This window comes from Megascapheus bottae, chromosome 2, assembly GCF_031878675.1.
Source record: "Megascapheus bottae isolate mThoBot1 chromosome 2, mThoBot2.hap1, whole genome shotgun sequence".
NCBI classification, from domain to species: domain Eukaryota; kingdom Metazoa; phylum Chordata; class Mammalia; order Rodentia; family Geomyidae; genus Megascapheus; species Megascapheus bottae.
Window position 1 is genome coordinate 14,622,414 of NC_143510.1, and position 19,317 is coordinate 14,641,730.

The 19,317-nt window shown below is 38.1% G+C and overlaps 1 protein-coding gene across 12 annotated transcripts in view; it reads left to right on the forward strand.

Moving 5' to 3' along the window:
* The window catches only part of Erc2 (ELKS/RAB6-interacting/CAST family member 2), a 909,407-nt gene that overhangs the window by 459,989 nt on the left and 430,101 nt on the right, over nt 1-19,317 (forward strand). The window lies entirely within an intron of this gene.

The window sequence follows — 19,317 nt, forward strand, 5'->3', positions numbered from 1 at the left end:
AATGACCTATGAAAAATATGGCCTGATAAGGAGTGCTGTTGCATTTTTGTGGGACATTAAGAAGGTAATAGCTGGTATGTGGAGGGATTATATAACTTCTTCAGTGCTTAATGACATAGTGGCTGAATTTCTTGAGTGATGTAGCACTTGTGCAAACTGTGCCAAAAAAAAAAGAAAATGGGTCTCTAACTCCTTGAAACCTCAGTGTTTTCCTGTTAGCGATGGACGTTTGTGGCTTATGCTTGTCATGAGCAAAATAATATGGAAGAATATAGTTGGGGATTCTTGGTTGAAGCTAGGGGAAGAGGGAAGAAACATATCTTTTGGAGTCTTTTGGTTCATCCTAATCAATTCAGCCTTGGGATTTATTGTTTATTAGGATCTTATAGTGCTTGGAAAAATAAATGGAAGTAAATACACTTGAATAGGGCCTATAGGATAGCTAATTCTGACCAAAATAAGGAGGGTTGCATTAATGTTCCAGGGTATTTAGATTTTCAAATAAACCTTACCTATTATAGCACAATCTCTAAATATAAGATCATTATCAATGCTTTTTCATATAGTTTATATAAAGGAAAAACTTTCTGAATAATCTTAAATAACACTGTAAACTCTGAGGCTTTCTCATTGGTTCAGCAATGAGGCAGAATTTGTCTGTCCTAGATTCAGTCCATATGGAAAAGATCAGAAAATTCTGAATAAATCAGGGCATGTTTGCCAGCTCTGATTGAGATACTGTGAGGCCCTAAAGGACTTCAAGATAAATGCAGAGTAGTTCTTAGTGGTCTTACAGAAAGATAATATAACTTCTGGAAAGAAAGATCTGGGTTCAGATTTTTTTTCATGTATTTTTTATTGTAATTAATAGAAGGGTTACATTATATTCACCAGATAGAAGGTGCATTAATTCACATACATTGATACCCTTTCTCATGTCTTGGTCCCCATTTTCCTCCCCCCAACCCCCTCCCCTCATCTTGTTTTTCCCCCTTCCCTATCCAATTTCAAATAACCAAATACAAATATATCCAATATATCAGATAACAAAGTGAGATACTATAACAATATAAGATAACCAAGGGACAGCAGAAGAGATGAGAGATAACATAGTACATTAAGGACAACAATTATTCATTATATGGCTTTTGTTTCTATATCCTAGAGGTCCTTTCATTTAGCGTCATACTGTATGACCTTATGTATCTAGGTTTTGCAAATCTCTGCTATGAGAGCCCCAGGTTTCTACAGATTATGACAAATGAGGGAAACCATTGAGCCTATGTTCCTTTGAGTCTGGCTTACTTCACTTAATATGATTTTTTTCTAAGTCTTTCCATTTCCTAACAAATGGAGCTTGAATAAGGCCTTCACTTCTAGCTTTTAACTGGATAGTCAGAGATAAGAAAACCACAGACTTTTCTGCCTGGGTGGGCTTTTAACCATAGTTCTCAGATCTCAGCCTCTTGAGCAGCAAGGGTTACATATATTATCCACAGGTGCTCAGATCATTTTAATTTTAAAATTTGAGAATGTTCATCCTATAGTCACACAGACGTAAAAGAATAATGTAAGTTTGTGGACTCCTACTCTCTTCTGAGAAACACAGAGTCCTATGGCAGATACCCAGTGACATTAATTTTAACCAATTACTTATATTATTAATATACTATAATTGTGACCACAGTAATAAATATTGTGTTCCAGATACTTTAAGCACCTACTCTGCAAAATTGAATACAGTTTAAACTTTTACCCATCATAGAAATGATCAGAGTCTCATTTTATGTATGAATTATACATATTCTGTAGCTTTCTTGAGCTCAGAAGAAACAAAGGTGGACTTTGAACCTAGGACTGATAGATAATCTACTAACAACCCCTTTCACCAACTGACCAGTAGCAAGGAATAGTAATCAAGCAGCCAACTGAGAGTGGTCTCTCAGCAAGCCGGCAGCCTGGCCACATGAGATCTGCTTCTTTTTTATTAGCTTTCATGAGGGAAAGTGATCACTCCATGTTTAGAAGGCATTTTTCTGCCCTGAAAAAGCTCACCAGCACTGTAATTGAAAGTCAGGATCAGCTAACTATAAACATTTACATATGAATAGCTTAATTATCTAGTTGGACAAACAAGTCTTAGCTGGGCGCTGTTGCCATTAAATCATCAAGAATATTCACAGTTTTATTTCTTCAATATGGAATGTATTAAAGCAGCAGTGATTTTACAGGCATTTATCTTTATGTACTTTCTGCACATTTTCTTTATCTCTATGTTTGCCTCTCCTTAAAGCTGATGCCTCCCAGGCACTGTAATTCATAAAACGTGTGCTGGGATTTGACTGTCTCCCCAGTCTCTGCCTGCCTGTTTTCTTGGGTCCAGAGAATGAAGTCTGGGAAATATTGGAGTCCTAGGCCTTGGGAAGTGGGGGTGGAGATTCTGAGGGCTTGGATCTTGGGAAGAAGAGGGCCTTGGCCTGAAACATTTTCTACCTGGCTACATGTTTATTCTGACTAAAGTTGTCAGGCAACTTTTTTCAAACTGGGCATTATCTTCATTTGTTGACTTAACTTCTGAAATTCATACCTCATAATGTTGGGAACTAAAGATTTCTTAGCATTATGACATATATCTCCATTTTGCAGTCACAGAGTGTGCTTGCCATTAAGGTTGTGATTTTTAAAACTGAAATATGGAACTTGAAATGAATTTGTGGTCTCTGGCTTGTAATGTGACCTACCGGAGTGAAAATGCCTCTTTTGAAGCAGCTTATATTTTAAAAAAATATGCCAGAATGTCATGCATATACAACCAACCATTTTTTTTTTCTTTCAGGGTTAGGAATAATTTGGATGCTCAAAACACTGGCTTGCTTTTCTCTCCCAGAAGGCGATTTGTGTTTGCTTTCTATCCTATCAGTCCTAACACTTAAAAAAATAATTCTTTCCTTAATGGATATATTCCAAATTGTATGTGGCTGGCATTCCAAAGAGGATGATTTTTTTTTTTAAATCAGCTATTAGAGAGTATGCTTGTTAAGCTATATACTGCTCTAGAGTAGATCTCATGCACACTCTTGCCCAGGAACTTTTACATTACATTTGATGCTCAAGGCCCTGCTGACAGCATCTGCTTAGAAGTATAGGCCATTGTAGAGGGGTGGTGGACCTTGATTGTGCCCCGGAGATTTGGTCACAATCAGCCTTAAGTCTTCATTCTGTTATTGATAGCACATGTCTCATATGCTGTATAACCAAGGAGCTAACTAAACCTTTGAGGCAGTGCACTGTGTGGCACCCTTCTTTAAAGTTTCAGAATTCACCTTTTGATGTCTAAGGAAAGAGTGGGGTTAGAGTCTCAAGTAAGAGCTACTGCCACTGGAGTTTCGGCCTCACCTGAGAAAAGTCAGGTGACCTTTCCCATAATTATCTTGATTTTGTTGGATGTTCTGCTGATGTTTGTTTAGAGGATGGGGAACACCAGAAATCAAGCCCTCAGTCACATTTTTCTGCTTTGTGGAGGACAGGGTGAATTCCCAGGCTGTTCTATGCATAAGACATAACATCAGAATGGAAGTCAAAGAACTATTTCATTATCTAGACCAAACAGTAATGTCACCAAACATTGGACATTAAAAAATGATTTTAGGTGCCTAAAAGAACCTATTTAAGTTTGAGAAAAACTATTTCTTCCTTTCTGATTTGCTTAATAACATACTGACATAACTTCCTTAGTGCCTTTCAGAATGCTTTTCAGATCCAACAGGCTTTTTAAAATTTCTAAACTATGATATGTTGTACAAGTTTCATGGCACAGAAAAAAGTTGATAGCAATTTTGTGTTGTTTTCATATATACTCCTCATTGAGTAATTTCCACTTATTAAAAATGTATTTGGAAACACCTTTAAAAATGAGTGGTCACTAATGATCACCACTTATAGCTACCTTTTCTGAAAGGTCAGGGAACTTTTTGATGTCTTTGATGAAACCTGAAACCTGTGGAAAGGCAACTACATCTTAAATGTGTGCCTGTTACTTAATTTTAGAATTTCTTAAAGCTTGGCCCCAGAATGCAACTTAAATACCTCTGATTTAGTGGGCTTTGAAACAGCAGCTGGGGTGAGTGTTGCTAAGACCTCTGCAATGATCAGGGCCTGACTTGATTTTCATTTTTGCTTACTTATACATTAATGATCACAAAACCTGCAGGAATTTATCAGTACAGGGATTAGCCAGAAAGCAATGTTGGTTTTTCGCTTTTCTTCTTTTTAAAAACTTATTTTAGTCAATACTGTTTTCATTTGAAATTACCTAACTTGGACTTTATCCTAAGAATTTATTTATTTTGGGTTTTTTTTTTTTGGCTTTCCTTCCTCTATGACATGCTTAAAACTGCTGTGATGCTGAGGTTTTCCAATGATCAAAGAGCTGGTGAGGTATTGGTATGAGCACTAGGTAGTTTAGAACTTCACAAAATGAATGCAAACCTTGGGCCACCTGGAAGATAACCAGGATTTTTTTTCTCTCTTTTTTATTTTTGCTTGTCACTGGGAACTACTGTTTTGACTTATAAAAAGGGCATGCTAGATCTTTTTGTGCAAATAAGTGAATAAGCATCTGGCCATGCTCAATGATGGAGTTGGAGCCTCATGTTCACAAGTGCTTTGGGAGTACTTGGCACATGGTTGGGAAGCTATGAGGCGAGTGGCACCCCACTCACAGAGTCTTTGATCACAGATAGGTAAAGCTCTAGAAACATCTAAAATGGACATTTTTGAACCAAAAGCCGGCTTCCTTTTCATTTGCATGGAAGGATGAAGGACAAATATCTCATAGGATATAACCATCCAACTTACTGTTTCAAATAAAAATCTTTGTGACATCAATGCTTCCTGCCAGGTCTAATACCTCAGTAATTTCCATCTGAGTTTATTAAATAATAAAAACTTTATGTGCACAGAGATAGGGACTTTCTCCATAAATATTACTTTGGAAAAAAGCGATTGCTCCCCTTGGACTACTATCTCTGGTTCCCATCAGTGGTTTCTATGATTGCATATGAGAACAGATACAGGTTTTCTTATGTATGATATTTAATGTAACAGCTTACAGAGGGTACCCAGGACATTTTTTAAGGGGGGGCGGGTAATATCAGATAAAAGTAGTTTTATTGTGCTTCGTTTGGTTATAAAACCTGCTAAAACAACATCTGTTAGCTGTATGTTTAAAACTAATGCATTTCCTTCCTTTTATTCTCTTTTGCTATCCCTTTTCCTTTCTGCTTATCTTCCAAATTGCTGCTTTCACCCTTGCTCCAATCAGCTTGACTCTCAGGTCAGTACTTTCAGTTTTTCTTCTAATGCCTCTTCCTCCTAAGCTCAATTTATTGCCTGCACTTGTTTAACAACACATTTCTGAAATGGTTTTCCTCTGGTCACCATTTTTTTCTCCTCCATTTCATTTCATGCATAGGGAAGTTTTATTTTATGAGAAGCATTGTATAGGTGAGAAAAGGGGAAAAAAAGATGAAGGAAATAAATCACTGTAGGTTATTTGATAAATTCTATTGCTGGGTTATAAAATCAGTGAGAAAAATCATTACAACCAATCCCAGCATTTCTGCTGAGCAGCTAAGAGAATTGACTGCATGTTGATACAATGTGGAGCTGTGGAAAACACACACACACACACACACACACACACACACACACACACACACACACACACACGGTGCTAAATTTAACCTAGCTGAACCAAAAAATCTCCCTGTGACACTGCAACTTAAAAGTTAAATTGAATGGAGTAAACCATTCAGACTTTTCTCTTAATAAATCACTGTACTTTTGAAAGATTTATAATACTTTTTAAAAGTCACTTTTGGAAAATTATCAGTGTTTTAGTAACATATTGTACACACATGTTATTTCCTGTCATTGTTTTAACTTTGTAGTTGCATTTTTTTTATCAGCCGGAACACATACTTTAATTACCTAGGGTATAGCATGTGAGACAAGTGTAAAACTAAATTTCATTGAGTGTGTGCACCCTAATTTTAAGAAGAGAAATGGGCCTTTTGTTTGAAAATCCACCCAGATCTGCTGCTTCTAATGTAGGAGCTCAAAATCATTAATTTCCTTTTGCTTAAGTCCAACAAGACAGCTCTTTCAATAATACATAGAATTAGTAGTGATTTCTTTGTTGTTCAAGTAGGTAGTTTACTGAAAATGTGAAACTCAAAGCTAGTACCAGTTATTGAGCTATGTCATTTGGAAAAGTAAACCAAATTAATTTCTTCTCTTTATGCACAGTCTACACCCTTTATTCAGTCTGGTCCCCTGTGCCACCAGCCCAATGCAACCAATTTCACAACCAGGCCTCCTGTTCACATACCAGTTTTGTGTCACCACTGGCTGCAAGCCAACCAAGAGAGGTCTCATTCTCAAAAGTTCCTCTCTCACCAGAAATCTGCTGACTGCAAATGGACCAAATCAGAATGCAGAAATGTAGATTTCACAATGGGAGGTGGAAAGGATTCCCTGCCAAGGTATTCAAATCTGTCCTCCAAGGTTTGGATCCACTCACTTAATGAAGCATTAAGCTTTTATCCCAGGCTGTCTTTTTGTTTCCTTTCTCCTTTTGCCTTTCTTTTGCTGCCCCTAACCTATACTTCTTGATAGTGATGTGCTTCACACCAGGGAGCCTTTTGGCTCCCAGAGGACTTCAGCCTTCTGCCTATTTCAGTTTTTTACCCTATTCTGGTACATTTTTTTGTGTGCTAGGAACTGTGTCAGTTGTCCGTAGTTTTTACCTCATTGGAGGTGAATGAACCTGAGCTCTTTAGATCCAAAAGGCTGGATGAAATGTTAGGGCCGGCAAAGGTGTGGGGTAGCCAATGGCTCTCTGGATACACATTAAGATATGTTGATGGTTTGTAAAATGTACTTACCAGTTGGACAAACAATGCAGGTTAAATCAAAGTTCCAATCATTCCACAATCATTTAACTTACTGCTTCTGATGAATGTGATGGAGAAAAATGAAGAACCACTGTGAACAATCTCTGGTTGTGTTTTCAGTGCAGGAGGAATTGGGCAGCCTTACTCTCATGGAAACAAAAAAGTCTGTAGAATCTTGGAAGCTGTCTTGAGCTTTGACAGATTTCCAGAGTTAACAATGCTTTTTTTTTTTCTTTTTATCCCCAACTACTTCCAGGTTTACTAGTTGAAATAAAATGAAATGTAACAATTGAATGAGAATCACTAGCAGTCTTTGCATGGTTATGTGTGAGTATGTGTATGAGTAATCACATACACACAAACACACACACACACACACACACACACACACGTATATTTGTATGTTAACTGGGTGTATATACACATACCATGGACTTTAGAAAAATCATGACTAATATTTCTTATCCTAGAAGTTTGTGGTCTGCCTTGCCTATTCCTAACTCCCAGTCTGAAGGTTGACAACTTCACTAAGCCGTTGTTTTCCTATGTGCTCTGCACTGCATGGGAACATCTCTCCTCCAGCTGCCTTTTTAGATGATCTCATTTCCTTTCCAGCCACGAGGTGGATTCTTATGCTTAAATTCAGGTGGACAAGTATTAAAGATTAGCTTTGGTAAAATGTAGATGTCATATTTTTAAACCTGTTCAAATCTTTACTCCAGTAAACTGCTTTTCTATGAAAAAAAAAAATCTCCTTACCCACAAAGCAACAGGAAGCTGGAGAGGTTTAAAGGATATCTGAATTGCACCAAGGGAGAGGATTTGTATGAAATTTGCTCATTTCTAGCATGTGACTTATGACAGATGAGGTTATCTCAATAAACACATGGAGCAGTTGAGTTTAAAAAAAGGAAAAATATGCTTGTGGATTCAGTTCAAAATCCTGCCAAAGAATCAGTCAAGTAAAACCAGAAGGTGAAGTCTCTCACAGCCTCTAGCTGACTTTGAATCCCCTGGGTCTGGCTGCTTCTTTTGGGGGCCTTAGTGTTCTCAGTGGTGAGGAAGGCTCCATCTTTGGAGGGTGTCATCTGGGATTTGGCCTGCAGGTGGGCGTCACATGTCCTGTGATGGACCTTGTGTATCTCCTGCAAACAGCCTGAGCTCATGGCTGGTGCCTTGGCAGCAGGCGTGAGCTCATTGTTACAAGTCACTTCAAACACTAGTACAAAAATAAACTCTTTGTGATGTTTCCCCAAAGCTGCTCTCAACCCCTCATTCTTTTCACAGAAGATGACTTCACTGCTCCCAGACTTCACAGGCCTGTTTCCCAAAGACATAATGAAAAGCAACTTGCCCCTTCAGCCTGACCATCCTGAAGTTGGCTAGGGCCAACTCTTTGCACTATTTCCTCTTTTTTAAAACTTAAAAAATTGTCTTTAGGAGTTTTACAAAGGAGCTGCCATTTAACAAAGTAGTTTTTGAATATAATATATCTTGGTCAGTATCACCCCTTCCAACATTCTTACCCATCCATCCCTCCCAACTTTCCTCTAATTTTCTTAATTTTGTAGGCTATACATCGAATTCTTGATACATTGCCCGCCTTCTCCTCTTCATTTGTCTATCCTTCTCCCCTTAGTCATCCTATCCCCTCCCCTCCCAACTCTCACTCCCCAAGGACAGTTGCTGGTCATTTTTGAAGTGACTATACTGGATTCCATACCTACCCTTAGACTGGAATCCCTAAGAAAAAAATATGTAATTTATTTTCTGTCAAGGTAGATGTTTGAAAGTTAAAAAAAATATCTGACCAGAAGTGGGTGGCTCACTTCTGTATTCCTACCTATGGAAGATGAGATCTGAAATGATGTTTGGAAGCAAGCCTGGACAGAGAAGTTGAGAGATTCTTATCTTCATCCAAACTAAACAATAAAAAGCTAGAAGTAAAAATTGGTTCAGATGGTGGAGGACCAGCGTTAAGTGAAAGCCAAGCAAGAGTTTAAGTCCCAGTATTGAAAAACAAATAAAACAGAACTAGAGGAGGGGAAGGAAGGAGCAAAGAAGGAAAGAGGAAGTGAGTGAAGGAAGGAGAGAAGAAGGAAGAAGGAAGGAAGGAAGGAAGGAACAAAAATAGATACAAATAAAAAGGAGGAAAGATATCCTGATCTCATTTTCTCCTCTCTCTTTCCATGATTCTTGTCTCTCTTTCCCTCCCTGCCTCCACTTATCTTCTGCTCTTCTACATTCTCATTCTCTTCTTGGACTGTTCCTAACAGTCTTTCCTGGTAGATGGATCTGCACTGAGTGCCAGAAGTATGGAGCTGAAACTAACAAAACACCTACCTTCATAAACTAGCACTTCCTACAAGGAAGAATTTGGATACTAAGAAAAATAATTTGTTCGATTTATACTAATAGCTGGAATAACTGTGTTGTGAGAGAGAGGAAGGGAGGGGAGGAGGGCAGGGGGAAGGGAGGGAGGGAGAGAGGGAGGAAGAGAGTGAGAGATTTTCTCCATTTTCCTATTGGGTTGAAGGAGGTTATCTAAAGGTCAGAAAATCATTTCCTTCTTTAAAGCTGCCTTATATTGATGCTGGTATTTCTGGTGAAGTGTCAGAAAATTTTATGCCCAAGCAAAACTGGTAGACAGCCAGAAAATGGCTGCATTTGCTTTTGGTGCATATATTTTTATTGGGAATGGAAAAAAAGTTGTTTTCCTTGATTTACAACTCCTGAAAAAAAATAAAGTGAGTTCTATATTTAGAAATGGCTTTGAACCTTTGAGGTGTCGCCAAGTCTCCTACTCCTCCTGAGGGCTGGGTGCTTGTACTTTCCCAACTCTTCCCTTGGTGAGACTTGTTACAGCTCATGGAAGTAGTGCCAGCTCTGATTTACAGAACTAAGGGCTTGTGTTCCATATTGGTTTTACATGAGCTTCTTATTTTGGTGCTGTATCTTTAAAACAGTGAAAATGGAAGGAATATAATTTGTGTTAGAGTTGAAATGTTTTCTGAGGACTTTTTTTGGAAATGACTAAAGCTGTTCTTAACTTGTAAATCTGCTAGAACAACAGCAACAGTACTCAAAGCTAGTTCTGGTAGGCCTTGCAAGTCTGAGCTTGTGGTAATAGATACCAAATTAGTAGGATTCTCCCTCATCTTTATTGTTTCCTTCCCCACAAAACCTTTTCCCTATTCTTTCTCTCCTCTTAGCTTTTGGTTGGTAATACCATATGGTTGAATATCACCAGATAGTAAATCTCTCAAGATACATTGGACTTTTATGTAAATGTTGAGGAGAGGGAATTTTTAAAAAATAGTTTCTTGGTATTATTATAAATCACTTTATAGAAAAATATTTTATTTCCTTTATATATGTTTTCTTATGAAATGTGAATTCTATCACTTCATTACCCACAATGCTAGCCCAAGTTGCAGAGAAATCTAACTATCCAGTGACTTAGACCTTTATTCGTGTTAGGTAAAGGTGCTTGAAATTTCCACATCACATAATGTCAAGTTATTGTGAAGCTAATCAGTGGGTATTTTGTGGCTGTCTCTGCAGAAAAGGCATTATTACAGCTAAGAAAAACTGAAAAAAAATTGTGTCAGATTCTGATGGTTTTAATATCTACTATATTTTCATTTTTGCTCCAAATTCCCAAATACTATGTAAGTCAAAACAAAGTACAATGTTTAAATTTAGTAACTTTGAAAAACAATATAGAAAGACAGATTTACCTGATAGTGCACTGGTTGTGACTGCTTTATTAGGACAGAAGAAAGGTTGGCTTCTCTACACAAACTGCTCTTGCAAACAGTGGGTTCTGTAAAATTATCTTTGTAGCAAAACTTGAATTCTAGAAAACTATAGAGTAGATTTGGAAATAGAGATAAATCTCCCCTTGAATAGTTTCTGTGGCTATGTTTTTAGTCCTAAACAGTGAGACTCATTTTAATGGTAGCTTCCAGTGTTTTGTAGGTTGGAAACTTTGTTAATATAAGCAATGTTCTTTCTGGTATACACAGAGTTGTGTGCACAGTAATTTATGCTTTACATTAATCTTTAAGTCAATGAAAGGTGAAAAGTGTGCAGTTCTCACAGTGTTTTGAAGAAATGTGCTAGTTCTTGTGAGGCCCTGCCTGTAGATGTGAAGGTACAATGCCAAACACTTTACTGTGTAGTAGGGGGTAGAATTTCATATAGAGAATTGCTTTATGAAATTTTATTTCAGGTCCTGGGAAAATTCCCTTTTAGAGATTTTAGGTAAGCAAATGGGGCATATTTTTCAGGTGGGAACATTTAGTAGCAGCTATCTCTCACTGGCTTTTGGAGTGGATCAAACAGAATATTCCCATGGCCACATAGATCTTGATGTGGCGTGTGAGTTGAAGGGTAAGAGAGAGAGGTTTTAAATTTAACTTCAGAACCCTCTGCTATTTAATCATATGTCAGTTTGATGGTTCCAAGGACAGCTTACAGATAATTACCGTGGAGAGAAGGAGTTAGTTATAATAATGAAGAGCTGGAGAATCTTCTGATAACCTGTCATGAATGTGCCTTGGTGAGAAACACTATCTGAGTAATTGACAGATAGATGTCCTATCACTTTTTTGAGTGTGAGGGCTCTTGCACCACCTAAGCATGCCAAGTAGTGGCTCTTTCGGGATGCCTGAGCAGATAAAGAATGATGACTCTCATTCTTCATGTGTGTTGTTTCTCCTAGACATGTCATTACTTGGTATTAATATTTTAACCTCTGTTCATGTTGTCTGAGCTGTCATCTCATCTGTCGTGTAGAAACATAATTTAGTCACATTAAAAGAAACAACATTGTTATTGTTATAATACTTAGCACCATACACACAATGTCTTTTAGACTGTGTCTTTGTTTGGAAAATGGAAACAACTCTACCGTAACTCATCTACCATGAGCTTGGGAATAGCTCAAGATACACATAGGCATGGTATCCAGTCCTGGCAAGTGACAGGTATTCAGTAGTTATTACATGATTATGCTTGGGATGGAGATTTTCCTGTCCAGTAACAGCTGAGAGCAAGGAGTTGGTACAAGAGAGAAGTGGGAAGGCAGATTTCATTATTTCTCTAGTTGTGAAAAATAGAATGGCTAGAATAAACACTTTATCTTCACAGCCCCCCCAGGAAACATTGAGAGAATTGATTAGATTTAACAACAATATCAAGTGCTAAGTGTTTTAGGTTCTTAGGAACACAAGTAAGAAAACATAAAGGATTCATCATATGCCTATTGAAAAGCCATCTTTACATATACACATGCAAACTAATTTATTCACGACTGATTGGTCTTCATAAGACATATGTTAGACTTTTCTGAAGCTAGGTACACAGGATTCTGCTATTGCTGTTCTGTGTTCATATTACAGAAAAATCAGATATTGAGTTTAGAGGATAGACTACATATTCACGTGTGTTCTTTCTTCTGTTTACTCTATTTTTATTTTTGTATGCCCTCTCATCAAGTTGTAATTGACTATCTACTCTGCGCCAGGCTCTGGGATATAAGTAGGATCATCACCAAAAGCAGCATCCTGAAAAATTGAAGCAAATTGGTAGTATTTATAACAATCCTTATGCAAATGTTGCAGTGTACTACACATTTCTGTGCAGGTGAGCAATTGCTTTTTCTTAATAAATTCTCACATTTGTGCAGAATACCTTCCATCCTTTTTCCCCCCTGAGCACTATTCTCTTGTACTAGACCCTGGAAGTTTTGCTTTCTCTTATATACATTGCTTTCATTAATAACTGAATAGAGTTATTTTTTCTGCACATGAATACCTTTGAAGGGCAAATGCCAGAGGTAGAATACCTAGGCTACTATCCTTCTAATTTTGTTGGGCCTTATAAGCTGCTCTTTATAGGACACAATGTTTATTTACAGTCCCCCTAGCATTATTAAGAGCTGTCTTTCCATTAGACATGCCATGACACTACTTTTCATACATTTTGTCTTTGTCAACATGGAAGGTCAAAATTGGCATTTAACTTCAGTCTTGCCTTACTTTTATTTTTTTTCATGTAAAGACGGACATGTTTAAATATGTTTATATTTTATCATATTCCTTTCTTACATGTGTATAGGAAACGACCCATTTTCTTTGATTTAAATTTTAAATGTTCCTTCCTACAAGTTTGTCACTTCTCTTTTTATTTTGCTAAAGGTGGTTTTATTAGGCAGGACATGAAATAAAACTTATTTTACGCCAACATTTGCAGTCTTTTTGTAACATCTGAAATTTTTTTTTATCTCATAGGAACCCCTCTACCCTTTAAGATGAGAATTGTTCTGTGGTATCTTATATTGTTTTTATGGTTTGTGTCTTAGTCAATTCCAGCTGCTGTAACAAAATATTATAGGCCGGGTACCTGGTAAATAACAGAATTTATTTCATATAGTCTGGAAAGTAGGAGATCCAAGGTCAACAAGGTGGTAGAGTCTGCTTTCTAGCTCATAAAGAGAATCTGCTTTCTGTGTCCTCACAGGGTGAAAGGGGCAAACAAACTTCCTTAGGCCCGTTTTATAATTGCAAGGCACTAATCCCATTCCTCATATCTTCCCACAAAGCCTCACTCATAATACCATCACCTTGAGGGTGATGTATTTTGGGGAGGACACATTCTTTCAGTACTTTTATGGTTTGATTTTCTGCATTTAAGTCTTAGAACCATCTGGAATTTATCTTAGTGTAAGTATGGAGTATGCCTATAACTTCATTTTTTCCCTAGGTCAAGTGAAGTTTAAATGTCACTTCCTTCTTTTGGAGGTAGGCCAGTACAGGTTGAGTTTGGTGTTATAAATTCATGAAGCGTCTTACCAGAACATGGAGTACACCTTTAAACACCTAGTCAATGTTTCTTTTTCATAGGAAGTGCAACTTTTCTCTGGGAAGGAAGGACCTCCCTTATCCAACCAGTGCCTGCAAATAGTAGACTCTTACTAAATATTTATAGAATGAATGAAAAATGTTAAATTGTAAAGAAGTAAAATTGTGAGTCAGTTGAAATTTTGAGTAGCTAGAGGCCTGAAAAACTTCCTACAGAATGGAGTATGAGGCACTTAGGCAGTGGTATAGCGAACCAAACCAACAGACTGTTGGAAGACTGGCTATCTCCTGGAATATGCAATTGTATAACAACCCTATGTCCTCAGTAGCTTTATATCCTCCATGGTTTTCCTTTGCTCTTTTCTCAGTGAGATCCAGAACAGAAATCATACTTTTATTTCTTGGGAAGCCTAGTTTCTCAGGTTTCTCTGGGTTCAGTGAGACACATCTGCATGACATACCTGCATAACTGCTATAAGGATGTAGAATCAGAAGTGGAGATTATTGTGAGCAGGAGCTAAAACTGGAACGTTTTGATCAGGCTGTGTTTTAGATACTTTGGGAGAGCCAAAGAGCCCAGCCACGTAGGCAGATTGGAATGGATGTCTGAAATTTGGCAAAGAGTCATTGCACGTGACAGAGAGGGTGTCAAACACTGAGTGTGGGGCATCCAGAGGAAGGTGGGACTGGTAAAGTTTGCATGGACAGGATGGGATTTTGCTCTGGATCTAAATATGGAAGTGATTTTACCAGCTGGAGAAGTAGGTAAGGAGCCTGAGCGAAGAAGCAGGATGTTATAAGGCAGGTGGAGAAGAAAAGGTAGAGTCTGTTGTTGTGGTCCAAGAGTAGACACAAAAAAGGAACAGGAAGTATTGGCCAACCCAGGAAAGCTGTGTGTGTTTACAAAGAGATTTTGAATTTGAGCCTACAGAGAATATGATTTCAGAGTGCCTTTCAGGTGTACTAACCTGTAGCACCTCTGTGCTTGGAGGGGCAGGGAGCAAAAGATAAAGCTTAAAGGACTAGTGACATTGAAACAAAGTGGTCTGTGAGAAGGGAAGAAATAAGTTTAAGACTTGTGATGATAATGAGTGCACTCTTTTGGGGATGATGGAATGAAGGTTTCAGCTCAGAGTCTTGTGCTTGATAGGTAAGTAACTCTACCACTTGAGCCATGCCCCTACCTATTTTGGACAATGATTTTTCTACCTAGGGTTCTTATGTGGCTATGATTACAGGCATGAATCACCATGCCTGGCACAAATAAATAAACACTAACCTCAGCAGAATTTTAGTTTTTTTATATTATATTTACAATTGATAGATTGGAAATATAGGGAACCATAAAACACTATTATAAACAATCATATTACTAGAATCACCCCCAAACTACCAAGACTGAATTACAAAGACATAAAAATGTAAACAGTAGCAAGTAAGGGTATGGTAGCAAAAACTCTCCTTCCAAAGGAAAGTTCAGAACCAGAGATGTTCCCAAGTGATTTTTTAACAAAAATATCAAAAGCAATCAATATTAAATTCTCAAACTCTTTAATAAATTTGGGAGGAAACTCTCAAATACATTTTATGAGACTAAATGTTACCCTGATACCAAGCTAGAAAAGAATAACTCAAGAAAAAGTATTCTAGGGCAATATTATTTATGCACATCAATGAATTATAGTCTCTCTACAGAATACTAGCAAACTATCTAATATAATATTAAAAGCCTCATGCACCATAATCAAGTGGAATTTATTTCTAAAATATAAAACTGAATCAGAGGATGCTAGTCAGTAAGTCCAATGAAGTACAGAATTAACAGAAAACATCTTGTAGTCATCTCAGTGAAGGAAGTAAAACTTTTGATAAAGTTCAATAACCTTTCATGAAAAAAGGAAGTTTTTATACCTGTTGTGTTGTGTTGTGTTGTATTCTCTTAGTGTTGCAGTTTAGACTTAGGTCCACTCTTTCAAATTTCACTCTGCTACTACCTTCTTAAGACACTTTAGAACTGAACTCCAAATGTGTGACCCCAACATGTTTTTATTCCTAAGCATCACTTTTATGCTATCAAAAAGGGAAACTGATTCATGTCTATTTCATTTAGCCTATTTTTAGTTGAGATGCCACTGATACGATATGTTGATTTTTGTATCCTGTACTTTACTGAGTTTATTACAGTAATTTGGGGTATGATTTTTTTTGAATCCTCATAATAGCCTAAATTATGTCTTTTGTAATGGGAGGTACCTTTATTCTTACTTTGTTGGATGTATTTTTTTTCTTTTTCTTGACAAATTAGACTACAACTTCTAATATTATTTGGAATAGACATAGCAAGAATATGTTTCCTTGTCTCGTTCCTGATGTTAGAGGAAAATTTCCCTCTATTTATTATTTAGTGCAATGTTATCTGTAGGTTTGTCACAGTGCAGCCTTTGTTACATTGAAACTATACCTAGTTTCCTAACACTATTTTTATTGCTGGAACTTGGTGACTCATGAATTTAAAGCTAAATCAGGAAGCTGTGTCTGGAGGACTTCAGTTGAAAATCTGCTTGGACACAAAATTGCATGAGAGTCCATCTCTAATTAGCCTGCAAAAGGCTGGAAGTGTTGCTAAAGTGATAGATTCTAGTTTTATCTTACTTTATTTTCTGGAAGACTAAGATCATGTTTCAATAAGAACCAGCAGGACAGGGAAAAGAAATGAAACAATAAAATCATGGTTACTTCCAGAAATAAAGCAATCATTACAATAACTACTTGTCTCTAAGCTGTTATAGATGTTCTTAGAACCAAGGACAGAATTTTGTTAAGTATTTAGTAGAAAGCAGAGTGCTGTGCATTCTTTTTTTGTCAGTTGTAGGACTTGAACTCGGGACCTGGGCCCTGTCCTGAGCTCTTCAGCTTAAGGCCTGTCTCCATACCCCTTGAGCTACTGCACCACTTCTGGTTTTCTGGTGGTTATTTGGAGATAAAGAGTCTCAGAGACTTTCATGCCTGGGTTCAAAAACTGCAGTACTCAGATCTCAGCCTCCTGAGTAGCTAGGATTATAGGTGTGAGCCACTGGCACCCTGTCTCAAGTGTTGTGCATTCTGTAGGACTTAATTCATTTTTTTGCCAGTCCTGGGGCTGTCCTGGGCACTGTTCTTGAGCTTTCTCAAGGCTAGCATTCTACCACTTGAGCCACAGCACCACTTTTGGCTTTTTCTATGTATATGGTACCAAGGAATGGAACCCAGGGCTCTGTGCATGCTAGGCGAGCGCTCTACCACTAGGCCACACTCCCCGTCCTCTCATGTTTTGTTTAGAGCAACTTCAAGCTAGTACATGTGTTACCAAGCCAGGCATTCATGTCACGTGCCTATAATCCTAGTTACACCCAAGGAACGTGGTTTGAAGCCACCCCAGGCAGTAAAGTCTCTGGGACTCTGATCACCAGTTTACCAGCAAAAACACTGGAAATGGAGCTGTTGCCTAAGTGGTAGAATGCTATCTTTGAGCAAAAAACTCCTCAGAGATAATGCACCAGCCCTGAGTTCAAGCCCCAGAACTGGGGGGAGAGAAGGGGAGAAAGAAAGAGCGAGAGAGAGAGAGAGATGGAAGGAAGAAAAGAAGAAAGAAAATAGATGTTATAAATTCCATTTTCACATGAGCATCAAGGCGTGTGATTGCAAGAAACTTTCTTCTTGTATACAGCTACTGAGTGTAGAGCCATAGTCCAAACTTAGCCATTTCCACGTGTGAGCCAGAATCTTCACTGCTGAATGGTAGTCCTGAGTATAGCTTTCTTATACTCGTATGAATTGGTTTGGCCCAAGCCCTCCTGAATCTATAGGGACCACTCTTTAATGTACTTCTTTTGGGGTGGAAATCTGTTTCTTTAACACAAAGGATTCCAAGCATTGATGAAAGCCTCTTATAATGGAAGCTGAGAAGCTGTTTGTGTTGGCAGTTCCACAGTCTTTTTTTTTTTTTTTTTTGAGCTGCTGGTCCTAGTTCTTGCCTTCTCGTGCAGAAATGTGAAATTTCTCTTACTGAAATGATTTTGAATGGGCCCAGCCAGTGGCCTCCATGGAGGCAGCAGCTTTGTAGACTGTAGACAGTCATCAGCTCTGGATGGACTTCAAGAATCATGGACAGCAGAAATGGGGAAAGACCTGGGGCCATCCATCCTCCTGCTGGCTTAGGATGGTTCCCGGCGGGGAATTCTGGGGAAGCAGCCAAGAGACAAGATGTATTTCTAGGAGGGGTTTTTCTGCATCTTCCAGGAATTGTTTTTTTTCTTTGGGACAGTTCTTTTTTGGCCCCACACAGTGTGATCAGAGAATCCCAGCAGTATAAAAGCCAAGAAAGCAAGGAAGGCCTTTGTTGTGATATATGATGATTTTCTTTGGGGAGAGAAAAAAAATAACAAAACAACCTCGAAGGAGAGCTGAGCCTCTTTGTAGCACAGTATCTGCATCCGCCTTCATCTTAGCTGAGACAAGTGGGAGGGCTGGCAGTAAGTAACAAAGGCTGGACCGTCAAGCCATGTAGTAGTGTGCCCTGATTCAGGCAGTAATCACACTGTGAAATCATTCCTTCCTCATCATGGTGTTAGGTCAAAGGGTAGGTATCATGCCATCAAAATGTATGGTCTTTCTCCTACAGAGCTTGGGGTTTTTGTTTTGTTTCGTTTTTCAACTTTTAAACTTTCAACTTTGAAGCTTTAATGACTTTGTCCGTTGCCTGACGAAAAGAGTCTGTGTTGGCTTTGCTCTCCTAGCTGCTGGGGAAAGTGGGAGGTCTCTGCTCTCTGCTGTTTGTCAGTTTGCTTGGTTTACCTTCTCATCTCCTGGAGACATTTTACTTTTGTCAGTCCTCTCAAATTAAGATGTTTTGGACAGAGGAAGTCACATTACTTTCTTCAGCTTCTCTATATTTTAAAAGCTGTTTATAGACTGTTTTATCAGACGATCAACTAAGTTTTGTAGAGTCTAAAAAGCACCGAGACCTCTCTAAATAATCCTATATATTTTTTTAACCATAAATTTTGTTTAAGGTAATTCTAAGTGCCTTTCTTGGGAAGCTTTGTGACCATTCATTATAAACTTCCTATTGTCCAAAGCTCCATGTGAAATAGTGTTGTGCAAAATGTTTTTCTAATCCCAGCAACAACCTTATGTTAAGTATTAACTTATCAAGGATAAATGAGCAGATATGTGTTGTGAGATTTTTGGTAATATGCTACATGAACTGAATTTTAGCTCAGTTTTGGTCAAGTTCAAGTGGCATGTAGAATCACATGAGTACAGGACATGCTCCCTTAACCTACTCTATGTGCTGGTTACTCTTGAGGGTCAATTGCATTGGACTGAGAGATGCAGCAGACACTGATAAGGATATGTCTGGACATGTTTGTGAGAGGGTGTCTGGAGAGGGTTAATGAAGTGGGGAAGATCCTCACTGGATGTGGGTGGCAGCATCCCATTGATTGGGTGTTTAG